General features: G+C 43.0%; 1 long non-coding RNA gene across 1 annotated transcript; it reads left to right on the plus strand.

Annotated features, from left to right (window-relative positions):
• The first annotated feature begins 839 nt into the window (after positions 1-839).
• LOC110314595 lies at positions 840-8366 on the plus strand. Its single transcript, XR_002380179.1, has 3 exons — positions 840-866; positions 2062-2214; positions 7871-8366. It is a non-coding gene; the product is annotated as an uncharacterized LOC110314595 (long non-coding RNA).
• Positions 8367-27445: the final 19079 nt, after the last annotated feature.

Raw genomic sequence — 27445 nt, forward strand, 5'->3', positions numbered from 1 at the left:
AGTGCTCAACCATTGAACCATACTCAATACCTTCATCAAGTCTTAATAGTCACTTCAGTCCACCCACCAATGTGAATTCCTCTCTCTCTCTCTCTCTCTCTCTCTCTCTCTCTCTCTCTCTCTCTCTCTGTGTGTGTGTGTGTGTGTGTGTGTGAGTGTATGTATGTATGCATGTATGTATGTATGTGTGTAGTTTAGTGCATGTAGGTATTTGTGATCATGTGTGTATCTCTAGAGATCAGAGGAGGACATTGTGTCCTGTTTGATCACTCTCTGCCTTATATCCTTGAGGCAGGAGAACCTGGAGCTGGGCTGTCAGTCAGCAAACCTCAGGAGTCCTTTCACTGCATCCATAACAATGGTGTTATACTCATGTGCATGACAAGATCTGGCTTTATACATAGACCAGGGATTTGAACTCAGGTCCACATGCTTACGCAGGATGCACTTTTATTGTCATCTCCTAGACCCACCATTATTTCTTATTCCTTAGCTCTACTCTCCAACTTACGAAGTATGACAGTTAACCATGATATCCCTCTACCAGCACCCCACACTCGTTAAGCGTGACATTTGGAACACTTAGAGACACAGCCTGGCTAGTTTCATGTGGCCTTGAACAAACCACCTAACTACACTTTCTTCATCTGAAAGAAAAAAAAAAAAAAAAAAAAAAGAGGACCATGACGGTTTCAGTCCATGATGCTGTTCTGTTGCACGGAATAAACACATTCAGTCCTGAAGGCAAAACACCCAGAGCAGCGCCAGGGTCAAAGTGCCATGCTAGCAGTCACCATGGCGACAATCCTGCTCAGTATCCTCTTGCCTCATCTTAGTATATGGCTTCCTTGGCCTCCCAACCAACGGTCAGACTCAGCTTTGCTTTCCTTTAGTATGCTCGGGAGCTGGTCTTCTACACTCCTGCTGCTAGGATGCCATGTGTTATTAGAGGCCGGTACACCCCTTAATGTGCCCGCTGAACTTACATGATCCCTGTTCTTAGTACACAGAGATGAGCTGCCAGCCCTGGGAGCACTTTGTGTCTGTCTAGTTAGTGCTGATCATGTAGGAATGGGCACTTGGTCCTACCCCCATCCTCATCCTCCCTGCTAGGAATTTGATACATGCAATGGAGGACTTGACTTGAGCCTTGTTGGAGAGCTTTAGATATAGGCTCCCTGTTCTCATGATATGATATGATATGATATGATATGATATGATATGATATGATATGTTCTCCTGCCTCCCTGTCTTCTTTTGTCTTCTTTTGAGATGTCCTGGGCCTTTCCATTAAATCCTTCCTTTCTTATAAGCTGGTTGGAAGCAGGGAAAGGAACCACACCAGAAGCAAGCATTTCATTGTAGATGGACCATAAATATAACTAGGCACTTGGTCTTTCATTGTCTCTTACTTTCCTGAGCATTTACCAAGCAGTGGTTTAGTGTTCATTACTCAGGACTCCCCAGTCGTCCTCCACTCAGTGTTGTAGAGCTTTTCTCAATCTTCACTCCATAATGGAGACGCCCAGGAGCCTGGCACACTGACACCTGGGTCAGCGTGTGTTCATGGGTGGGAGCAGCCTGGGCTAAGGACCGTAGCTCATCAGAACAGTGCTGCTCTACTCAGGATCCTTCCGACCTCCTGCCTCACTCTAGTCTATCCTTTTTATTCCTGCAACCCAGGCCTAGAGATGTGTACCTGCCATCTGGCAAAGCTCAGGCCTCCATTGGTGAAGGAGGCCCGCCTCAACCCTTCCATCTCTCTCCTTCCTTCTACAGTCAGGACTCCATGTCTGCCCTGCTCCCACCGTTCCTCCAGCCACACTCTTCAGAGGTCCAGTGTGCAGCCTAAAGATTCCCTTACATAAGAGGAGGCACCAATAATTACCCTTACCCTTCTGAGTGCCGTATGACTAAGAGTTTTTAAGGAGTGAAAGACATACAACATTAGCAGTACACACACGCTGGTAGGCTGGCAGGCTGGTAGGTTCACTGCGGGCTAGGCCCTGTCTTATGTTCATCTACATCTTATCTGATTCTCCCAATCCCCTGGTGTCGCAGGATCTATTACCATTGCATAGACAAAGACATCAAGCAATGGTGCAGCTAAAGAACTTGCTTGATGATACACATACAGTCAGGGCAAGACAGAACTGGGGCTAAGGAGATTCACAGTAAGCACTTTGCAACAGGGCGCTAGATTGCAATTAAGAGGTATGGAAGAGTGTTCTATCTTAAATAGCCCTTCTTTACACGTGCTAACTATGAATTTGATTTTTTAAAAAAATGTCATTGTGATAGGAATTTTAAAGCTAAAACAGCTGCTGCCCCTTAGTTTACATTCACTGGCTTCTGTGGCGATGGCCTTTTGTTTTAATGAAAGAGAGATTGTGGGAAGGTAATTGACAATATCTTATAGATTGTGTGAGGGCCAGAGGCTGTCTAATCTAACCATGTCATGTGCTAATTTTGATTAAATTTAATTCTCAGTTATTGTTCAGTAAATGATAAAATCTTCAATCTATTCATATCAGTCTGAGAGGGACCTCTTATGGCATTCTTGCTGTGGGTAGAGCAGATGCTACGTATTACAGTTACCCTTTTTAGTTAGGTTTTGCTTTCTTTAATAAATTACAAGTCACATGCTCCAAAGAGCACTGTTCAGGTAAGCCATCAACCATGAGAGGCCATGGTATCCCAGTATTCTAACCACTGTGGATACCAAAAGAAATTGGCTGCTGCTCAGTAGTAAGCTGGTGCGGGAGGTTATTTTACAGTTGTAATTACAAAGGGAAACAAAGTCTGCTCTGCAGTGCCATCGGGCACTCTTCCTCTGCTATAACCGTGATGACTAGCCCCCCAGAGCAAACACACGGCCGGCCTGCTAGCTGGTTTTATAACACAAACACAGGACGGAAATAAACACGATTTAATTGAGGCAGCATCTTAAGAATTGGGAAGGTAGCTATCCGTTCCCACCGCTCCAGGTAAACCTTTTGGCAAATGGTAAACAAAGTACTTTTATCAAGTCAACAAAATCCTTTGAAGAAAAGACTCATATTTCTGATCTAGATTTTTTTTTCTTATTCTAAAAATGAAAGTCAGTGTAATAGGATAACCATGTTACCACTGACGAATCTGTTCCGCTGACAATTATCCTAGTCACTGTTACATGATGCAAAGAGACACCATGACCAGGGCAAGTCTTGTAAAAGAAAACATGTCATTGGGGGCTTGCTTACAGTTTCACAGGTTTAGTCCATTATGACCAGGGCATGGAGCATGGCAGCTTCTGGGACAGTCACTGAGAGCTACGTCCTGACCCTCAGGTTAAGAGAAGGAGAGAAAACTGGGCGAACAGGGGCTAGCATGTCCACCACCAGGAACACACTTCCTCCAACAACGTCACACCTAACAGCAGCACACCTTCAAATCACTCTCAAACAGTGCCACTCCCTGATGACTAAGCATTCAAACCCGTGAGCCTATGGGGGCCATCTGTTTTGTTTTGTTTTGTTTTGTTTTGTTTTTTGTTTGTTTTTGTTATTTTGAGACAGGGTTTCCCTGTGTAGTCCTGACTGTCCTGGCACTTGCTCTATAGATCAGGCTGCCTAGAACTCAAAGATCTGCCTGCCTCTGAACTCAGAAGTGGTCCTAGATCCCAAGTTGGTAAGGGAGAGCAGGCCTTCCCCCAGGCTCTGACTCTAGTCTAGGGACTATTGAGAGAGCTTGCATAGAGAACCAGAGATGATTGTTGGAAAGGCAGCTAGGACTTTCCTGTGCTTTTGATGATGTCAGAAGGGTCCAAGTGTTCAAGCTATAGGAGAGTGTTCTAGGCCACATTGTCACCTTGATGTAGGGTCAGAGGAGTGAGCAGATCTCCAAGACAGTCTCTACAGGAAATCCTTAATGCTAGGCAGAATAAATATAATATAATATAATATAATATAATATAATATAATATAATATAATATAATATAATATATATCCTCAGCTCTGACACACAGTGGGCTCTGACTGTGGGCATTCGCTTTGGAAATGGACACCACTGCTTTATGCTAACTAAGACACAGGTTCACGTCCACACATACCATGTGCCAGGTGCTACCCTGATCAGCGAGCAAGCTTACAGATGGGATTCATACATGAGAAGACTGGAATCTTTTCCTACCCCACTCCTAAAACATTTCCTCTAGAGCTCAGACACAGTAATGAAATTAGCCAATGAACCCCCAGCTCCCACATATTTCAGAGTATCTGCACCTCTGGTGGCCCGTGTAGGAAAGCACTTGCAGAGAGATTGGCTGGCTTGCTGAAAGCTAACCTTCCGACCCTTACCATAAACAAATAGTAAAGTTGTCTTTGGCCAGTCAGTATAAAACTCCCCTTTGCTGCTCTAAAAACCATTTGGAGTCAGTCCAACTTACATATCTGTGGGTTGTTTAAGAGATAGACGAAAAGGTCAGCAGAGAAAATGAGGTCTCTCCAGATGGTTGTCTAAATGGACAGTGGTAAGAAGAAAGGAGTGGGCAGGGCAGTTAGTCACGGTGAAAAAGAAGGGGACTGGATCAAGAGTCACCAGAGGAGGGAGTCTGGGATAATCAGAAAACCCAAAACTATGGGACTAAGTTGCAGTGGTGTGTCTTAATTATCTGGGGCCCCGCTCAAATGCACACCGTAACTCCATACGCCTAGGTTGGAATCTGAGAGTTTTCTTTTCTGGCAAGTTTTCAGTAATGCAGGTGCCCGGGCTGCTCTTAGCTGAGCACTGCTAGGGCTTAGGTTTGAGTTTGTCCCCGAGAGCACATGTATTGGGAGCTTGATCTTCAGTGTGGTAGCGTTGGCAAGTGGTAGGTCCCTTAAGAGGTTAACTAAGGTAATTAGATCTCCTTGAACAGTGTCCTGGGTGGGAATTCATACTAAGTGTGCACAGTCAGTCAGTTGTTCTCAAATGGGTGTCAAAGAGGGAGACTCACCTCTAAATTTCTGGCTCCTTGTCTTGCCATGTAATGTCTTCCATGTGGGCCACCACCCATGCCACCCACGATGATGGCCCTATCGATAACCAGCCCCACACTCCTAGACATTCAGTGTCAAGTATTTTGCTATGATACCGGAAACCAGATTACTTAATAGTCCATGTGACTGACAGCTCTTGGGAAAGGCCTTAGGATTTGGGACCCCATTCCTTACGCCCTCTGTTGGGTTGGTTATGGTGTTGACCCCAGCAGGACAGACTTAGTTAACATCTTGTAGTTGCACTGAACATAACTTACATCTTCCTTCTCACCTAGTATATGACAGCGTGTCAAGCCAAGCTCTGGAAACTTACCCTGATCAGACCAACTGAGGTCCCAAGCCATCTCTGGGCCTATCTGGTCAGAGCACATCAGGTTCCACCCCACGAGGAGGCTCTCCTGAAGTACAAGAGTTCAAGGGCTTCAACAAACAGTGCATCCTTTACGGGATATTATACCACAGCGAACGGTGGAAAGAACCCTGGGATCTGCTACACAGCTGTCAGGTTATCATTTACAGATTAATGTCTTTAAGCTAGACTTTGGCTTGTTGTTTAGGAAATCATGGGACTCTGAGAGGATCAAAACCAGGGAGGAAAAGCTTTGAACTGGGTTCAGATCAAACTAATCTCAGGATTCCCTGGCAGTCATTTTTAATAGCTGATGATGACTAATGATGTTGAACATCTTTTCTTGTGACCAACACTCATTTTGTACATCCTCCTAGGAGAACTGTATATTCAATCCCATCACTTACTTTGCAATTGGGTTGTCTGTTAATTGTAGATCTTCACATAATCTAGATGGAGATCCCCTATCCAATAAATGATTTGCCAAAGTTCTGTCCCATTCCGTAGGCTGCCCTTTCAGCTTTCCTGTGGTCCTCTAAGCACAAAGGGCTTTAATCCTGATGATGTCCTCTTTGTTTACTTTTCTCTTGTCATTTGTGCTTTGATGTCACTTGTAAAGAAACCGTGCATAAGCCAAGCTTCCAAAGAGATTTACCTCTATGTTTTCTTCTGTGAGTTTTATAGTTTTTGCCTTGACATTTAGGTCTTTGATCCTTTTTGAGTTGACTTTGTATATGCTAAGAGTTGAACAAACTCATTTTGTGGATATCCAGTTGTCCAGCACTATTTGTTGAACAGGATACGGCATGAGTTTGTTTTGGTACCATTTTTCAAAAATCAGTTGGCCATATATGCAAGAGAGTGTTCCTAGTTTCCGATTTTTAGCCACAGGCGTTCTTAGACTATCCTTACATGAGGATACCCCTCTGCTTTGAGAAATTCAACTTCGTGGTAAGATCTAAACAGACTGTACGAGCTTCCCAATTTTGTTTTTTCATTTTTAAAATTGTCATAGCTGTTCTGAATCCCTTGCATTTTAGGATTCAAATTTTAGGACCAACTTACCAATTGCTGCAAAGAAGTTAGTTGAGATTGTAGAAAGGATTTTTAGAATCTAATCCCGTAGAGTCAATATCCGGGGAATATTGTCTTCTTAGTAATATTACATCTTCTAATCCATAAACATGTGATGATCCTCTCTTTATAAAGGGCTCTGGGATTGTTCTCAGCAATGTTTTGACATTTTCAGAGTATGAGTTTTGCACCTCTACTTTATTATTTTTATTTTCATAATTAGGAGCGGTTATCATTATTTTTGTTTGTTCATTGATGCTGTAGAGAATATGCAATTGATATTTTTGTATTGATCTTATATCCTCTAAACTTGCTGAATTCATCTATTACTTCCAATAGTTTTCTTAGTAGAAATTTAATATACAAGATCCTGTTATCTACAAATAGAGATAAATTTGCTTCTTCATCTCTGATCCACATACTTTTTTCATTCTCTTGTCAAGTTTCTTTGTAGTTTCTTTGTGTGTAGACAGTGCTACGTACAATATTGCACGGAAGTAACAGATTAGATAGACATCGTTTTCCTGATTTTAGGGGTGCAATATGTAATCTTTTACTATTAAGTACAATATTATCTATGGGTTTTTCTAATTAGGTTCAGAATTTTATCATTTATTCTTAATTTATTGAGTAAAATTTGTACTGAGTGTGGAATTTTGTCAAATGTATTGTATCACACTATGCTGATTGATTCTTGGATGTTAAAACAGCCTGGCACTCTCATGAATAAATCCTACTATATATATAATTTTTGTCAAGGACTTTCATGCCCATGTTTTAAAAGATAGCTTTGATTTTATTTACAGAATTAGTTGAAAAAAATTAGAGTACATCACAAAATAGCCCATTGCAATCAATCAGTAAACTATTGCTACATACAATTATGTGGATAAATTCGTGGGCACAAGGTTGAACAGAAGAACCCATCATAAAGCAATGCCTTCTGTATGATTTTTTTTTTTTTTGTCTAAAGCTCAAATACTGTCAAAATTCATCTAAGGCAAGCAAGGGCTATCTTCAGTATATTGAGGAATGATGAGGAGAGACCTCTGAAGATTGGGAGGAGCTGGGTAACATTTTCTTTTCCCAGTTGTGTGTGAGTTATACGGATGGCTGGGATTTATGGATTGAGTGAGCTGTCACGGAGGGGGGGGTTATGCACCTTTCTGAATGTTACAAACTGCTCCAAGGAAGGGACGCTGAGTTTCTACATTCTACACTTGAGATGTTTCTGCATAAGGTGCACCTTCTCTCACTTGCTGTATGAACGCGGTTCTTTCTTTCCATTGAAAGCTTTCTCGGCACACTTTTCATATGTGTGTGTATATGCGTTTGTGAGTGTGCATATGGTGTATGAGTGTGGTGTATGTCCCAGAAGAAGAGTTCAAGTGTCTTACTCTATTCCTCTGCCTTATGCCCTTGCAACAGGTCTCCTTTGAGATCAGAGCTAGACTGGAGGCCAGCAAGGTCAAGCAATCCTTCTGTCTCTGCTCCCACAGACCTCTGGGGTCACAGGCAAGCATAGAATCATACTCAGTCCTTTCCCAGGATTTGAACTCAGGTACTCATGCTTGTGCAGCCTACACTCTTATCTGAAGGCCATGTCCTCAACCCCTGAGTGTTTTCTTTCCATCACAAGATTAGCAAGATTTAACTTTTTCTTTGCTCTGAGCCATAGACATCATAGACACTTTGGCAAGCAACACTACCTGACTCAAGAGCTAGCAGACTCTAAAGTCTATGTCCTCCCCATCAATCCCACAACAGTGAATACAGTGTTTGCTTATGCAGTGATGGCTCTAGCTAACACTCCTGTTGCTGCTGCCCCTTCAGGAATTCATTGTAAAAGAGGTTCACTGTACTTTGAAAGGCAATTTGGAATTCTTCATGACAAAGGTTCTGTATAAAGGAGGTTATATAATGGACTTGGCTTTCAATTCCTTTCATTTAGGCCTTAACAGAAACATGAATCTACTATATTAACATCATAAACCAATAGGTGCTACATAAGTGCTGAATAGAAATATTCTGGGTGAATTAAATTGCAAATATAGCCTTGTAGCAGCTAAGTGCTTCAGCAAGTATTATGCAAACATTGATTAATAAGGTCATTATGCTTAATTAAAATAATAATGCTATTTCTTCCACATTCTTTTAATTCTCTGGGTCCCCATTTTCTCAGTTATTTGGTGTGACTCTGCTACCTCAATTCCAAGCCTGAATGCAAATTTCCAGGAGATGTAGTTTTGGAGGGATATAATCTTTCTTCTACACTGGTACTAAACAAAAATCCTAGCAAGTATGGGTTGTGTCCATGGGAGTCCTCTAATAGGTGAGAGTGATCATTTTCAGAGTGTGTGACATGCAAAAAGTCCTCAGGACTCCTATGCAATATTGCCCAGAGCTACTTTTATGCTTCTTTGGGTTTTCTTGGAAACCAGATTCCCTAGGGCTTCCCAGCTTCATGATTTCCTGGAGTTGTCCAAGTCATAAATGGTTGCTACATTTTATCAAACAACAGTGGAGGCCAGGAACACCTAGAGTGATTCTCACACATACTAAAAAATTACTAGCATGATTTTGACGAAAAGTGTGTGAACTTGAATCATTGGCAATTCTTAAAGGAACATCTTTGGGGACTGAAGTGACTCTTCCTTGAATAGAAGCTGCAATTGGAACAATGTTGGTGGTTTTGATATTTGTAAGGAAACATATGTATGTGAAATGTATTCAGTCTCAGACCCCTTGTTTTGTGTGCATGTCAGATGAACTGCACTGATGTGTGAGAATGACTTGGTGTTTCAAGCCCTTAAAGCTGTGCCTTGTGAAGTTTCATTGGGATGGCAAAGAGCATGGGGAGGTTCTTGATTGGGAGTGGGTGTCCTTGCTGCCCCTACCCCTGCACAAGGTGACATCAAATCTCAAGGTGTCATGAAATCCTCAACATTTCACATTTCACTGTGGATGGTTAGGGTTAGTATTTCTGTGATGAAAAAAACACCATAACCAAAAGCAAGTTGTGGAGGAAAGGCTTTATGCTTTGGCTTATCTTTTCATATCCATAGTCTATCACTGAAGGCAGTCAGGACAGGAACTCACACAAGGCGGAAACCTCAAGGCAGGAGCTGATGAAGAGGCCACGGAGGGGTGCTGGGTGTTTTGTTTTGTTTTGTTTTGTTTTGTTTTGTCTTGTTTTGTTTTGTTTTGTTTGCTTGCTCCTTGTGGCTTGCTCAACCTGCTTTCTCATAGAACCCAGGACCATCTGCTGGGTGTGTGTGTTGGGGATAGCACCTCCCATGATGGGCTGAGCTTTCCCACATCAATCATTAGTCAAGAAAATATCCTACGGGTTTGCCTACAACCTAGTTTTCTGAAAGCATTTTCTCAGTTGAGGTTCCCTCCTTTCCAGTGACTCTAGCTTATGTCAAGTTGACATAAAACTAGCCAGCACAGATGGACAGACATTTCTCAAGGAGGAAAGGAGGGGCTGCTAGCCTGGAAAGAATGGTGACAGCTGCCTGACCCCTAAGAACATGGGCTGGGCCTACTTGAAGCAGGAAGGGTGTGGATTCCTGGCCCTGAACGAAGCAACAGGAAATATGCTATCTCCAGAAGGGATGCATAGGATGACCCTCATCCTACCACTCTTCCTTTTGGTTGCAAATCACTGTAGGTATTTTCTCTCTCTCTCTCTCTCTCTCTCTCTCTCTCTCTCTCTCTCTCTCTCTCTCTCTCTCTCTCTCTCTCTCTCTCTCTCTCTCTCTCTCTCTCTCTCTCAAAAATAGCATTTCTTAGAACTAGAAACATGACTCAGTAGTTAAGGGTGCTGGCTGCTCTTGCAGAAGACTTGGGTTCAAATCCCAGCATCCAGATGAACTGTCCTGAAGCTGTCTGTAACTCCAGTTCCAGGGAGTCTGACACATTCTCTGGCCTCTCTGGGCACCATGGTGCACAGACATACATGTGAACAAAACACTCATACACATTAACATTAAAACATAGCATTTCCTACATAAAAAAAAAAAGACCCATGTCTTAAGAGCAGTTCAGAGGGATACAAAGCTCTTGCATCGTTAGAACACTGTTCAAGGACATGTTAGCATAAGACCTCAAACAGAAAAATTAAGCTCACAGAGTCCTCTCTAGCCTTCCCCTCATTCTCTAGTCTTCTAAAACAGGTCCTTCTCAACTCTTATCACTGGTCTATCCAAACAGAAGGAATATCCAGGAGCTGATACTGATGTCAGTTAGCTCTTAGAGAATCTTCAGAGAAGACTCACTTTGTACGGGAGGCGTACTTCCCAGGATTCTGTGGAGAGTAGGGGGTAGGCAAGCACAGTAGTTACTCTTCTCTTTGATGGCACAAAACTCCTGACAAGGCAACTTAGCGAGAGGAGGGTCTACTTTGGATCATGTAAAAATGGCCACAGTTCATCATGGCAGAGAGGGCGACTGCAGAAGAGCAAGGTGACTGGCCACACTGCAGATGCACCGCCTCTGCAGTCAGGCAGCAGGAGAGATGGGTGTTAATACTCTTTTTTTTATCTCAACTGGAACCTCAGGCCACACTTATCACCGGCCTTCCCATCTCAGTTCCCCAGTCTAGAAGCTTCCCCACAGGTGTACTCAGACACTTGTTTCCTAGGTGATCCAAGACCCAGACAAGGTGGCAATCATTATTAACCTTCACAGAGAGGAACCTCTTAGGCACGCTTAACAGAAAGGGATAAAACACAGGGAGCAACGTCTGCTAAGTCATCGGAAAGGCTGAAGGACTGCGAGACTCTAGGTTGGATGATTGGCTTTAAGGTCGCATTACGAGCTGTGATACAAAGTTCAGTCACCAGAAACTAGGTTGCTCCCGTCCTAGCTGTACCCCACCAGTCACCACCCCACCATCAGCTCCTACAGGTAGTCACAGGTATCAGTGTATGCAGTACTACTGCCGGAAGATAGAGCCTTTGCCTTCCTGCCCTTCCTAATCTCACTGCATGAGATTGCATCCGGAACCACAACCTAAGAGGTCAAAGGGGATGGCTCTTAGCCTTTCAGCTCTGCAGCACAGGAAGGAACCAGAGGAACCTGGCATTGCAGGGCACAGCTGCAAAGCCAGCTGCAAAACCAGCACTCAAGACATTTACATTCCAGAGTACCCTGGGCTACACAGTCAGGCTGTGTGTGTGTGTGTGTGTGTGTTTGCATGCGTGCCTTATGATGTTATTTTGAACTATATTATTTATGAAGTTTTTCACATTTAAGAAATGTCCCTTCAGTAACATCATCACTGTCAGTAGCCATATTCTTGATAGAAGTCTGTAGTAGAGACATTTTGTGTTTTATTTAATAAACATTTTATTTAAAGCTCCCCTTTGCTGCATGGACCACCGTTTTAGATTAAACATTCTTCACAGGAGATCTAAGTTGAAAGTTATTTAGAGCAAAAAATGTTCATGAGGTGAGACGCTACAGCAAACTTGTGAAGGCCTGAAGGGCTCAGAGGTCTTCCTTGGTCTCTCCCTCATTTATCAGATGAAGGCCCCTAAGGCCAACTGTCTGGTCTGTAACTCTCCATGCTGTCTTAAGCCATATGTATGGTTCTTCTTAAGACTCGACTCTCAATAGCTACCCATGGAAAGGGCAGAAAAAGCAGAGCCCTTCCCATCTCTCCCCACTCTGTTCCTCCCTCCTCCACTGCACTCCTCCTACCTCACCCAACACCCCTCCCCTCCACCTCATCCCACCCCACCCCACTCTACACTACTCCCCTGTCATTTACACTTGCCCTATGGCTACTCAGTGCCGTGGAGCAGAGGATTACAATAGCCTAGCACAGACTTTGTCCATTCTTGGAGGTACCTGCTTGACCTACATGTGAGAATGGTCCTGGATCTCAGACAATTTCTCCCACAGTTCCTTACCTCCTGGATTTTGATAGGAGAAAATCAGGAAAAGAAGGGAAAAAAAAACCACCTATACAGACTATATGTTGTAGCATGATAACTTTTAACACATAGCGCTAATATTTTTCTTGTCTACATTTTTCATCATTTTACTTTCTAATAAAAGGAAGGAAGAATTATCCCTTGTGGTTTGTGACGGAAGTTCATCATCATCAGAATACTTGTCAGCACTAAAATTCTCCTCTCTTGTCACTTTCTGGTTAACATTTCCTCATCTCTATTCTCTCTCCCACATCTCCATCAGACCCCGCAAACTTCAAAGTAGTCACTCACTTTTCCAAGAGGTAACCAATATGTCACAGTGTCCAGTGTGCCACAGGTTTCCCATTACACTTCCTTGGCTTTACAAATACAGAGAAAGAGTTAGTCTGGCAGGAAGGAAGCCACTGAAAAGCCACTGTATAATTTCTTCCAAAAAACTGGACTGTAGGCTGGGAACACACAGAAGCAAACATCCCTTCTTTACCTGGGGATCCTGGGTCCAGATATCAGTAGGACCAGGTTGCAGGTGAACAAAAACTCATCCGACATCCCCCTCCACACTTACCTTGGACCTTCTGAGACTCTGGCCAGCCAAGCCCAAACCTAGGATTTATAACCATTCAGCATGGTTTAATGTCAGCTCATTTTGCTCTGCCATTGTGTAGCCTTGCATGACCAGTCATACTTTAGTTGGTGGGGGTGAGGGAACAGCAAAGAATAACAGCCATTAGCAGATGGTTGCTGTTGAACCCCAGGGATGAGCCTGGGAGAGGGTGAATGAAACTAAGTAACATTCTAGGGCACTGTGACTCAGCCAGCTTGTCCCCACGCCAGGAATGGGGCTGACTGTTTCCAACCTGTTCTTTGGTAAGTAATAAATGTCAGGTGATTTTTCCTCATTTGGTAGGGATGGTATCTATAGAAGAGAACATAAAAAATAGTATGTGCTGAAAATGTGTTCATAGCAGCCAAGTTCATGCGTGTTCAGAATTCCACTGCAGCTTCCAGTCTGTTTGTCTTTTTTTTTTTTTTTTTTAGTGTTCAAGTTTTAGTAACAGGATGTTTTCAAATAGTTTTCATTTCTCTTGGGATATCTTCCCTGACTAAATGTCATCATAGCATTAGCTGGGAGTTATTTGGACATTTTGTTTCCAACAACAAGATTTAGGCCATTTCTGCAAGTAGAGTCCAGAATTGAAGACAATGGGATTGTCTTGCCTATCCCTGAGGAGAAACGTTATGACATCACTAAGAATTTTAGAGAGGACATTACTAAATTCTTGGATGTTAAACCTTTCAGATACTGGGAAAGCATGCTTATTAGAAACAAAGTGAAAACTGACATTCCAATGCCTAGTTGATGAAAATGTTAAAGCTGATATTTATTTTCATATTAATATTATTTTATGTACTGCCTAGTATTCTCTAACACAATTATATCTTAGAAGAACCCTCTAAATTTTTCTATTGTATTTTTTTTAAATCTTTCTTTTCTGGTTACAAAGCAAAGATTTTCATTGTAAAAAAAATTGAAAAATAAAGAAAAGTATAAAAATTAATGTCTTTGAACTCGAGTTCCCTTTTTAAGTAGTCAATAGTGAAGATTATTTGAAATCTCATAAAACTTAATTTTTTCTAAATCAATATCTCTATCTCCCCCATTTAAAGCCGATTCGTTCTTCTGGCTTACTCCTGATATCACTCTTCCACTGATGTCACTCTTCCAATGGAGCTTTGTTCTCAAGTGACTCTGATTCAGATAAGTGGACAAGGCTATACCGGGCAAGGATGGCTTGGCCTGACTCTTCTCAGCTGATCCATGGTAAAAGCACTGTTTCCTCTGTAATGTAATGGCCCCTGTGTCAGTGAGGGTTAGAGCCATGTGTGCAGTTGAAGGCATGGCCAGCAGCAATCAAAGGATGAGTTACACCAGTTAGGGCCATGAAGCACCAGCCCTGGCTACAAGGAGAGTCTGAGAGGGGAGAATTTTCAGTTTCACCTTTTGCTATTCTGGGTAAAATGTTATTTCTGGAATAAACATCTGGAAGGGGTGTGGATACACAAGCAGGAAGATAACAGAAGCTTCCAGGGAACTGTCCCAGAGCCCCTTGGACAGATCCAGGACGCCACCCTTGGACCTTGGGCCTCTGATGCCATGTCCCGCAAGCTGTGACCTTAGATCTGGTAAGCTCCCGTTTCACACTACCCCAAGGAGTCAGTGGGACAGTTCTGTTTTGTATTTCTACAGCACACATTCTGGAAGATGAGGTGATTTTTCTAAGAGGGTTCATGGAGTTTTCACGGACCGAGTCATGGAAATGTACTCGTGGTGAATTTGCCTCCTGTTTCCAGCAAACGGGTTAGAGCCAAGTCTTTTGGAAGAAGAGTCACTCCAGATGCACCAACTCTAAGATCCAAGAAATGTTTGTTCTGGAACAGCAGTTTTTCACACGGGCACTTGCTAAACTGAAAGGAGACTATTCAGGCCAACAACATCAGGTAGAAAACAAAGCAAAACAAACCTATTGGTTTTGTTTGCACTGGAAATGTCCCTCATGGGCTCCATGGAATTCTGGTTCTCTGATAGTGAAGCTCTTTGGGGAAGCTGGAGAGCCTTTGGGAGGTGGGGCCTTGCTGGCGGAGGTAGGTCACTAAGGTGGACCGCTGAGGTTATATCTGGTTCCTTGGTTCCTCTTATGTTCTCTGCTTCTGGGTCAGCCATGATGAGAGGATCCCACACCATGTTCTTACCTCTAGCACTCCAACACAGCTTCCTCACCATGATAGACTAACAAAGTTTGAAAGCATCAGCCAAGATAAGTAGTTTCTTCTACAGTGTCTCAGAGGTCAGATATTGTAGGTCCAGTGATGTAAAATTTGCCAATACATTCATGTACTAAGCACAATAGATTCTTGTTCTGGTGTCATTAGTTCCACAGGCTTTTGTGTGTATTTGACTCTTCCAGGCTGCCACTCATGTCATGTACTTCAAGTCTGTTTTCGAATGGTATAATTTCAAACCTTTCCTTAGGCTTCCACGTACCTATCAGCTAACCAACCTCCATAACCTTGAACCAGCTCTAAGCTGAAAATATGCTAATTCTTCATGACTTTTCTATTCATCACCTTTCTTCTCCGACTCCTCTTCTCCAGGCCCTTGCTCTAGTCGGTAGATTGAGTATAGTTTAAAGCATAGAGGGAATATTATTTAGAACAGCAGCTGTCACAACAAGATTTTGTTTTTGCTGTAGCCTGGCTCTTCCTTGCTCATTTCTGCAAGAGAAGGCTAATTGCCCAGATTTTCTAAGATCTGGGTTTCAAACTCTGCTGTCTCTAGGCTGTGCCTATTATTGGATGAGATAGCTACACTTGGCAGAGGTGCACAGAGCCGTCTTGATGGCCAAGCACATTAAATTGCAGCCACTGTGGCACAGAGCAGAAGAATTGCAACTGCCGTTCTCCCGGGAGATGCCACTTAGGCAAGAAAATAAATAAGGGGATTTTGATTATATTCAGAACTCTTAAGCTTGTGCCCGGGGGGTTCCATCCTTAAACTCTTGTCATTTTATGTTTACACAAAAATTAGACTGGAAGGAGAAATGCTTGAGGTTCTTCACGTAGGTCTTTCCCATTTACAAAACACATCAGGTTCTTCTGAGGAAAGGGAAGTCAAATTCTGTTCTCATTCATTATTATATCGTACTTTATGTGATAACTATTAAAGGCCCGAATACTGTGCCTGACACATGGTCGTCACCTTGAAATGTCCCTTTCCTCCCCTGCTCCCTCTTACACTTGTATTGTATTACCCCTGACTGTTATGCAAAAAAAATCATATGTTTGCTCTAGGGTCTGATAGAGCTGAATGAGTTCTAGTCTCCACCATCTTTGAGCAATCATGTCTCTTAGTTGAGTGCAAAGAATCCATGTTCAAGTCATTGGACTTTCCTCCTCTACCTCAGTTAATTCAGCACACGGTGTTGGCCTAGCTGAGGGAAAGCTATGCACATAATTAACTTTCAGGATGGGCCAGGGACTGGGTGGAAATACTGCCACAATAATAATAACCATTGCTGGAAGAGCTAACAGGGACCATTTAGAATAAATACTGTTAAGCATTTTTACATAGTGTAAGTATTTCCTGAATGGGCCCGGTGAAGTCATCTGCTGCTGTTGCTTCATCCCCCTCCTCCCCCTTGCCCTCTTCCTCCTCTTCCTTTTCTTCCTCTTTATGTGTGTGTGCATATGTGGTGTACATCCATGTGTACCTGTTCACATGTGTGCACCTGCAGGTGTGTGTAGAGGCCTGAGGTTGACATAGGGAATCTTGTTCAACAGCTCTTGTGCCTCCTTTCCTTTGAAGCAGTGTCCCTTCATTTAACCCAGAGCTCACCAACAGGCCTAGTCCTCCTTGCCAATTTGCTCCAGGGATTCCCACATCCATTCTTTTCAAGGCTAGAATTGGGGATAGAGGGCCACATCTATGTAGGTTTTGGGAAATAAACTCTTGTTTACCTAGAAAGCTCTTTAACCCCTGAGCCATCCTCCATTCTGAAGTCAGCTTTAATCTGGAAATGTCTCATTGCTTTCAAGAAGTTTGTTGGGAACAGGACAAAATTGGCTACCCATTTCTCTAGATCACTTTCAGTCACTCAATCAACTTGCCCAATAAAAACTAACCTAAAATTTCAGGCTAATGTCTTAAATCAGTGGCTTCCCAGCTGCCCTATGCAGGCCCCATGAAGACCAGCTCTGCCTAACTTCCAAGAGAAAGCCCCAGATATGGTTAGTAGCCACTCCTTTTTATTTAAAAAAAGCTGGCAAACTTACAGCCAGCCTTCCCTGCCCGGATAAGGCAGATAATACATTCTCAGCAGAGCTTTTGAGAAACAAGACACTTTGGCTGCTTTATCCTCCACATTGGCCACCACCCAACTCTTCAGGCAATCATTAGCTGCCTTTACCTACCTTTCTTCATTGAAGAACTCATATGTTGTGGTTTTGTGATTTTTAGCATCTTTACTAGTATAAAGGATGCTGAGGCTGCAGCTCCAGTAAGCACCATGAGAGCAGGAGGGTACATTTGTGCAGGAGAGTGTTTGAGGGACACCCCCGCTCTTCATTGTAAAGGAAGTTCTTGCTTTCTCATATCCAGGGGCTATCATGGAGCTCCTCACAGAGATTTTCTCGCCTCTGCCTTCCAAGTGCTGGGGTTAAAGGTATGTGCTACCACTGCCAGGCCAATCGTGGGCTATCTTGATCCACTCTTTACAAGGGAGGTGCCATCAAAAAGTAAGACAGTAGACTGATCCCTTTCCAGACCCAGACATGAATGCTATTGGGTTGGATCGTCATAACAGGCTCAGGTGATGCTACTAGAATTCCTGCCTCACCAATGAGGAAGAACACAGAGATTCAGCACACACCTTTAATCCCAGCACTTGGGAAGCAGAGACAGGAAGATCTTCATGTGATCAAGGCCAGTCTGATCTACAGAGTTCCAGGATATCTAGGGCTACACAGAGAAACCCTGTCTCAAACAAAACAAAACAAAACAAAACAAAACAAAACAACAAGTAAACTAAACCAAACCAAAACCAAAACCAAACCAAACCAAAGCAAAAAGACCAGAGATACTCAATACTTTGTTCTAGATGCTATAATAGGATGGGCACTCTGGTGGAGTGAGGTATAGCTCAGTGATAACATGCCTGCTTAGCTGGCACAGGCCCTGAGCTCCATCCCCAGCATTCAAAGCAAAGCAAAACCCCAGGTCTGTGTGATTCCATGTCCCTTGTTTCCACCACAGTCAGACAAGACTATTGCAATAGCCACAGGTTCCTGACTCTTGACAGCAGGTGTCCAGATAGCTGCAGTACTGAGAAACAGTGAGAAGGGCAGGAGACAGATGTGCAGAAGTAGGATTGGGCCGGAGTGTGGAAACCCTCAAGTGTGAGGTGTGCATGCCAAAATGGTGGGAAATATGGACCCTAATAGAGGTAATTGGATGTCATTCAAGTTCTGGACCTGTGTGGAGCCAGAGTGAAAGGAAGATCACATGAGTAGCCAGGCAGGGCTGTGGGGCTGGGGAAGAGGGGGTGATGGAGGAGAAGAACAGTGTCTAGGGGTACCCACTGGTTCTGTGCGTGCCCAGGGATGGGCACACAGGCATGAGTGCTAGCAGCATGGTGCTGGCCATGTTGACCTCGTGTAGAGGTCTACCATGCCCAGCCTGGCTGGCTCTGGGGGACCCATGGGTGGTGCTGAGCTCTGCAAAGGCAAGTTAAGCACTCAGCAAAACTCGTTCCTGCAGTCCTAGACAGGGATCCCAGTCACATGACTTTAATGGCTTCTCAGGCTGTAAAGAGTTAATGTTGTTAATGACCTGTGTAGAGTTCAGATCTCTGAATAAGAGCTACTTGCAAATCTTGGCTATTACTTTCAAAGTATACAAAGCTAACCTGGGCTACTTCTTTACTTCAATACTTCTTTTTTGAAATGTGGGTTCTGGAGATGAGATGAGAGAGAGAGAGAGAGAGAGAGAGAGAGAGAGAGAGAGAGAGAGAGAGAGAATTAGTTTTGTATCTGTGTGTGAGAGAATGTTGTGTTTTGTTTATGCATGTCTTGTGGTATGTGTGTATGGTGTGTGTGTGTGTGTGTGTGTGTGTGTTTGTATGTAGTGTGCATATGCCATGGTAGTGTGTGTGTGTATATATGTTGTTGTAGTATGTGTGTGTATGTGTGTATTATAGTGGTGGTGTTTGTGTGTGTGTGTGTGTGTGTGTGTGTATGTATTATGGTGATGATGGTGGTAGTGGTGGTCTATGTGAGTGTGTCTGTGTGTATATGTATTGTGGTGATGGTGGTATATGTGTATGTGTGTGTGTATTGTGTTGATGATGATGGTGGTGGTGTGTATATGTACACTGTAGTAATGGTGGTGGTTGTGTGTGTGTGTAGTGTGGTGATGATGAGGATGGTGGTGGTGTATATATGTACACTGTGGTAATGGTGGTGGTGGTGGTGGTGTGTGTGTGTTTGTGTGTGTGTGTGTGTGTGTGTGTGTGTGATATGCATGTGCCATGGTGGTGGTGGTGGCAGTGGTGTGTGTGTGTACATGTGTGTTCATACCTGTATCATTTCTCTACATTGAACAGAGCACTGCTGTGCCCTTCAGCAGGCCACTTCTCTAAAGCCAGGGAACATTTTTGTCAAGCATGACACTTTTCATGCTAAATCAGATTTTACTTCTGAATTAGTTCCACAAGAGTGTCCATTAATTGATACCACTTAATCAGGAGCCTGTTTCAGTTACAGTTGGGGGACATGTTATACAAGGACCTGACAGACTTCCAGACAAAGTCCCCCTTCTTGTCCCCTCCAAGCCCTTTACCACCTGCCCACTTGAGCTTACAAACTCATTCTTGGTCATTTAAGAACTTCTAAGTGAGAAGTTCACAAGACAGGTTTCATCCTAGCTCCGGCCATCAGCCATTCTGCTCCTGCTGCTTGGGATGTTCTTCAAGGGCAGCCCATTTGCACGCCCCCAGCTGGCCCGTGATGCCCCCACAGGTGACGGTGCCACCAAGAGCCCTCCCTCACCTGCTGCCGTCTTTCTCCTGCATAAACCTTTGTCACGGCCCTTTCACCTTGCGTCTCCTTCAGATTATTGTTCAGCCACTCAAACAAGGAGAAAATTTGGAAAAAGCCTTCAAGTCTTTAAAATGTGCACTAACAGCCTGGGCTTTAGAGCACAGTTAATGTTTTGATAAATTCCATTCCATTATCTTTCCCCTGCTTATATTTGCATATTTTATACACTTTGAGACGCAAAATAACTAAATGTCATAAAAATATAAGAATACTGACAGAAAAATGTTATTACATTTTGTGTACGTGACTGGTAAGTTAAAAATTAGCTTAAAAATCAAATAGCAAGGGAATGTTTTTGTTTGGTTGGTTTTGTTTGTTTGTTTGTTTGTTTCTGGTACCAGTTTAACAAAAAAGATGTGCTAGAAAACAGATGCTTAAGTAAATATGTTCAAGCAGTATGGGTTCTGCATTTAACTGGCATTTTATCATGTCCTAAAACTTCTTTTAACATGAATTTTTTTATTCTATAATTCTGTTTATGATTTTCCTTCAGCTACAGCAGTTGCTGATTTTTTTTGGTAACCCCATCAGACAAAACTCATTTCAGGCGGGCCTGTGATTTTATTTTATATCCAATTTAACACAGTCTGACCATGAGGTAAGCAAGTAATAAACTGAATAAATGAAAGATCATTTTACTACTTCTGAATTCTAGCTAACCAATAGCTGATGCTTTGTTAGCTATTGCTCAGGTCCAGGACTACTGCCAGGGTCTACAGGCCTGGGATGCTGACCACACTAGCCACAGGCCCACGGGGGTGAAAGTTATTAATTCCCCAGCTTTCATAAGTCAATTATTTAAGATCTCTTGAGAGGCAGAAAGATGATTGATTGACATCTCTCTCTCTCTCTTTCTTTCTTTCTCTCTCTCTCTCTCTCTCTCTCTCTCTCTGTTTTTGTAGTATACCAATAGAAAGTATGTGTGTATACTACTTTGACTAATACCCACTTTTATTAGAATCTGACCTATACAAATATATAATTAAAGAAAGAGGACGAAAACACATTAAAGATAAAAGTCAGGGCTGGAGAGAGGGCTCAGCCATCACAAGAAAAAAAAAAGTCAAATGAAGAGTCAGGATGATGTGGCCTCTCTGAAGGTCAAAGGAAGAAAGTTTCAATAGCAATTTCTTTCTCTTTATTTGGCTCAGACTACACATCAAATTCTTTCCATGATGCAAGTCTTCACAGAAGACAAAACCAATGCATGGAGCAGGTGAACGTCAAGGGTATAGTCATAGAGTATACCAATAAAATAAGATACGAGAGAGAGAGAGAGAGAGAGAGAGAGAGAGAGAGAGAGAGAGAGAGAGAGAGAGAGTGAGTCAGAGTCCAGAGAACAAGACAGAGTAAAGGAGGCACAGTATCAGGTATGTTGAATCAGCAGATGAATTAGACAGTAATTGTCTCAGGGGAAACAGAAGAGGCAAAGAAACAGAAGGGGGAAAAAATATCAACTCAGGAGGCTGAACTCTGAAAGCAAAACAGACAAAATAACCAGGGGATTATCAAAGAAATCATATAAAAAAAAAAACAACTTTTTTTTTTTTTTGGCCTGGAAAATGTTTTCATGTTGAGTGGGATTAATTGCTCACTATAATGAATAAAAGTGGTCAATAACAAAGAACCGTGTCATCGCATCGAAATTGTGGGGATAAGACAAGATTGAAAAAGAGAGGGGGAGAGGGAAGGGAAGGGAAGAAAGAAAGGTGAGGAGAGGGGAGAGGGGAGGAGAGGGGAGGAGAGGGGAGGAGAGGGGAGGGGGAATGGAAGAGGAGGGGAGAGGAGAGGGAAGGGAAAGGAGGAAGGGGAGGGAAGGAATTATGACATTAAACCTTTCCATAGACAACGCCTTTGAAATCTTATGGGGAAATTACACTCCAAAGTAGAATCATATCCCAGCTAAGAAGGCCTCATGGTGGGTAAGCAACAACTTTTCAGGTATTGTTAGTCAAGGAGTTTCTAGAGGACAGGGTCTATCAAAGGCAGCCTTTTAATTTAATAAACAACAAACAGAATTTTGAGGATGTTGTATGGAAGAGAGGGGAGAGAATCGCAACAATGATGTGGCAGAAGTCTGATCTTCCATGGGTGTGGCCCCAGTAGGGGTCATATCTATAGCTGAAAACCCAGCAAACAGGGCAGCGGAATGTGGTTAGAAAGGGGGCGTTAGATTAGGAGAGGAAGAATGTGTGGAAGAAGCTCCCCAGAAAGGCAGGAAGAAGTGGGGGGACTGAGGGAGAAGGAGGGGGGCTGAGAGAGAAGGAGGGAATACTAAAGAGAATGGAGGGGGTTAAGGGGGGGGAGGGAGGGAGGGAGAAATGGAGAGGGAATTGCTGCTTTTCTTTACAAGTCTTGTGAAAGTACTTGACTTTTAAGTTAAGCACATTTATTGCCTTTATACAAACTAAATTTAAGTAGGCAAAAGGTCTATTAATATGCCAGAAATAATTTGTAGATTGTGGGTAAATGCAGTCCCTTCCCTGACACTATTAGAAGTAGCCTTTCCGGAGAAACCTCTGGTTTCCTCTCTTCCCTCTGCAAATAGTCTTTAGGCAAGTTCTTGGGAGCCCATCAATCTGCCAATCAGAAGAAAAGGCAAAAGGACCAGCAGGAGTCACGGCTGCACGGAAACAGCTACCATCCCATAAAATTATTGCCTTTACCAAATTGGAATAAACCTGTCAAGACGATGTTTAAGCATCTTTATGTAAAAATCAAAATGGTCTGACTTCAACTGTTAGCCAGGCTCTTCTAATCTGTCTGTAGCAAAGTGTTGTCTCAGTACCAGAGTCTTATTACCAGTGGTGCTTACAGTCTGGGGAAACACCACCGTTGCTGGCTGGCGAGGCCAGACTCCCTGCCTTTTCCCTTGTGTGGCCTCCAGAGCTCTGGCTCTGCAGAAAGCCTGGCTCCTGTAGCTGGTCTGGTGTTGTGGCTGCTGTTTCTACAGGAAAACTATGAAGTGAAATATCACTGTACCTACCTCACTAATCAATAACATCAAGTAAATCTGGGTTTCCTTCACTTGGATGAGCTTGTCACAGTCACTAGAATTTACACGTGTCCCCCAGGCACGGGTGAGACAATCTGGAGAATACCAGTTACTGTCATTATTAAGTGAGTGGGCAGAATAGATGGTGTGACTAATGTGGAAGGGGCCAGGGTCAGGGAAGTGGAGGCAGGCCGACTCACCCGCAAGCCACCCTCCCACAAAGACAACCAGTGAGCTGAGCAGGGACCACACCTTTGCAATTAGTTCTTCAGGAACTTGGGGACGTTGCTGTTTGAGGGGCTAAGAGATGTCTCAGTGGCTAAGAGCATTTGCTTCTCTCGAAGACAACCCAGGTTTGGTTCCAAGGACTCACATGGCAGTTCACAACTATCTATGACTCCAGTCCCAGGGATCTGAGGCTCTCTCCTGACTTCCCAGGTACTACATGTGGTTCACATACAGAGTGCAGGCAAAGCACTCACACACCAAATAACTTATTAAAAATTAATAAATTAAAATTAATAAATTAAAATTTTAAATTACTGTTTGAGTTTCATTTTTAAAATAATGTTTCAGGTCAGGCATGGTAACACACACCTTTAATCCTGGCTCCTGGGAGGAAGAGGCAGATGGATCTCTGAAAGTTTGAGGTCAGCCTAGTCTATAGAGAGAGTTCCAGGAGCTGTTACACAGAGAAACTATGTCTCAAAAAACAAACAAACAAAAAACAAACAAAAATTGCTCAATTCTGGCTTGGTAATAGGGGCAGAATTTTCAACAATTTTTTGACAGTCTTAAGCATAATTCTGACATTTATGTGAAGCAGTGTTCTCATTGACAATTATAAACTTGACTTTATGTCAATTTAATGCCAAAAAAATTCTGAAGAACACCGAAGGTGGGGCTGGCAACATGGTTCCGTGGGTGAAAATCCTTGCTGCTAAGCCTGACGATCTCTGCTCAGTCCCCAGGACTCACATGTTAGGAGGAACAGCCAACCCCACAGGTTGTCCTCTGGCCTTCACGGATATGCTGGGGCACATATGTGACGCTCCACCCACAACAAATTAATAAATAAATGTAATTTTTAAAAATCGAAGCTGTTCTGTGTTCATCAGCATTAAACATTTGGCCAACATTTCATTCTTTATGTAAAAATAAGCAAGCACATCCATGTCATTAGTACACACATTTCCGTCTTCTAAGATCCTACCAGAACAGCTCCCTAGGCTCTGTCCACAATGCTCAACCACCTTTCAAACCAAAGTTCCAAAATCTCCCACACTCCTCCAAAAGCCAACATAATCGGGCTCTTCAAAACAACAGCCCACTCTCTGGTACCAACTTCTGTATTGGTTACTTTTCTGGTGGCTGTGATAAAACATGGGGACCAGTTCCAGCAGAGTAAGGATCCATCACCTCGGGGATACATAGCAGCAAATGGCAGGCATGGAAACAGGAGAAGGAAATTGAGAACTCAACCCTCAAACACACGCATGAAGCAGTGACCCCAGAGATGTACTTCCTCTAGCAAAGCTCCATCCCCACCCCACCCCACCCACCCCCAGTGATGTACTTCCTCCAGGAACGTTCCGCCTCTCAAAGATGCCATAGCCTCCTCAGTGTTGCTGACTGGCGAACAACTGTTCAAATGTCTGAGCCTATGCAGGACACTCTCATTCAAACCACCACACAGGCATAGCCACTCCAAACAGTGACGCTTACTTAGTAAAATCCATGGTCTTATAGCCGTTGCTTGTAAAGTGCCCAAAAATACAGCACTCAGTGCAGTCCTCAGTGTGCCTCACCCACCCTGGTCAGCTCCCCTACTGTCCTTTCCCCGGCATTGTCCTTGGATACTGTAAAATCTTCCTTGGCTTTCCTTGGAGAAGCTCTGCCCATGACCTGTACCCTGCCTCCTGTGTGGCTGCTCTCACCCTTGCCAGGCATAGCTAGGTGATCATCTCAGACTTTGAGATTATAGATATAGATATAGATATAGATATAGATATAGATATAGATATAGACATAGACATAGATATAGATATAGATATAGATATAGATATAGATATATTCTGAGGATATATAAACTTTTGAGTTCAAACCCCAGCATCACAAAAATAAACACATAAATAAAATAGATCCACAGAGCAAACTGTTTTAAAGTTAGTCTCAATATCAAATCAGGATAATTAGCATAGCGTGTTTATGTCCCCACCTTGTTCTCAAAAGTAAACTATTAAATATGTCCTCCTACCCTGAATAGGTTTTTAAATTTGAGTTAACAAGGATGTAGTACTGTCCTACCCAAAATAACGGAAACAGAAATGCAGTTGAATGTTTTCATTGGCACAGAGGCACAGTTCCTGAGCCTAATTGCTCTCTATCAGGATAAGAGCCGTGAAGGGGAGGGGCAGGTCTACGAGGCGACTTTCTAAGAAACCCATGAGCTAGTACACCTGTGAAATAATTAGGTCATGTCAGAGATATGCTATGCGGTACATGTGTCCTCGGGTGAGAACTGATCTGTACAATGGAAAATGTCCCTAGCGTAAGGGTGGCTGAATGTCTTGCTGTTCCTTTCACTTTGAGTCTGGGCTTGCTCTTGGCTTGTTTCATTTAATAAAATATAGTAAAGGTGACCCTGTGTGACTTCTGAGGCTGAGTCTTTTTTTTTAAGGATTTATTTATTTATTATATGTAAGTACACTGTAGCTGTCTTTTAACACTCCAGAAGAGGGTGTCAGATCTCATTATGGATGGTTGTGAGCCACCATGTGGTTGCTGGGATTTGAACTCAGGACCTTAAGAAGAGTAGTCAGTGCTCTTACCTGCTGAGCCATCTCACCAGCCCCTGAGGCTGAATCTTAAGGATCTATAGTTTCTAGTTCCACGGACTGGAACCCTTAGTCTTAGAATCTAGACATACTGTGACAGGCTACATGCCAGAAAATTAAGGTACGGTAGCCAGCACCAACTGCTGCCCATGCTTAGGTGCTTCTTAGAAACCCCAGCCCAGTGGAGCCTCCAGATGCCTCCAGACAGCCCTAGCCAACAGCACACAGAACAGAAGAACCACCCCGCTGAACCCAGACAACCCACAGAATTGTGTGATAGGAAAAATGGCTGTAATCTTAAGTCACTATGGTTTGGCACAGTTCATTATGTAACAATAAATAATTCAAATGACTCCTGATTTGTATTTATTGGAAAGTGGCACCAATTCAAAATTCTACACATGTTTCGTAAAGCAGAGTGGGGCAGTAATAAGGCTTTCTGCCTCTCAGGCGGTTCCCAGGAGAAACAGCTTAGTTGGCAGTGGGAGAATTAATAAGAACAATGCTGTAAAGTGAGACAAACGGTGCTAAGTCAGCAACATCAATGGCGGAGTGTACAAAACCTTATTGTGCCATTAAGGTAAGCAATTCAATTACTGCAGTATGTACACAGGGAAATAATAAACCTTCGGTGTGATGAGAAGGCATATAAATTGGTGGCTGTGAAGAGCCTGGTGAAATCAATAAAGTTTATGAAAATGAAATTAGTTGTGCATGAACGTGGGTAACAAATATAGAACGTGTTCTATAATTTAGGAAATGAGCTTAGGGCCATCCACAGTCTGAGGTCTCACTCGGGAGTGACAGCAACAACTAAAGAGTCAAGACAGCACCCACATCTGGTTGGGTGTGTAGCTCTGTGGTAGAGCACATGTCTAGCATGCATAACAAAGGCCCTGGCTTGGTCACCAGCACCACAAAACAAACAGGCAAATCAAAAACCCATATGCTGCCTAAGTTATTTTTATTGCACCTGCAACTAACTGAGTTTATTCTGAAGGCTCTATTTTATTCATAAAGCTGTCCCTTGCCCCTTCTTATTACCAGGGACCTCTACTTATCAGGGTCCCGTTAATACCACCCATGTGGGGCTTTCCATTGTGTCTTCAGTAACTGATTGCCTTCATCATTGTGTCTGGATGACACTTCTATGTTCTCAGAGCAGCATCTCGCCCCTTTTTAGTTCCTGGTTACATGCTATATAATTAGGTGGCAACGATGCCTTTTCTTATTTGTCTATAAGGGGTAAAACATGATTGTAGATAAGAAGAAAAAGCTACGTGGGTGCTCCATATTTAAATGGATAGAGGATTCACTTTATGGGTGGATGGGTGATTGCTCCTTAAACTGTAAACCAACAGACTAAATATTCTACACACTGGAGAGATAGGACAGGGAGAGTTAAAATAACAAAGGTAGAGGCTTGGCAGTACTGTGGGAGGAAGAGGCTGAAAACCTGTCCTCTGGCACATGCTTCTCTAGATTTCGTGTTTATTTGTGGATGGATTTACTGTTCTGGATTATGAAAAAGCCGATGCTATTGGTACAATCAGTGGTAAAGGATCCTTGCAACATT

The sequence above is a fragment of the Mus pahari genome, chromosome 2, assembly GCF_900095145.1.
Source record: "Mus pahari chromosome 2, PAHARI_EIJ_v1.1, whole genome shotgun sequence".
In the NCBI taxonomy this organism is placed as follows: Eukaryota; Metazoa; Chordata; class Mammalia; order Rodentia; family Muridae; genus Mus; species Mus pahari.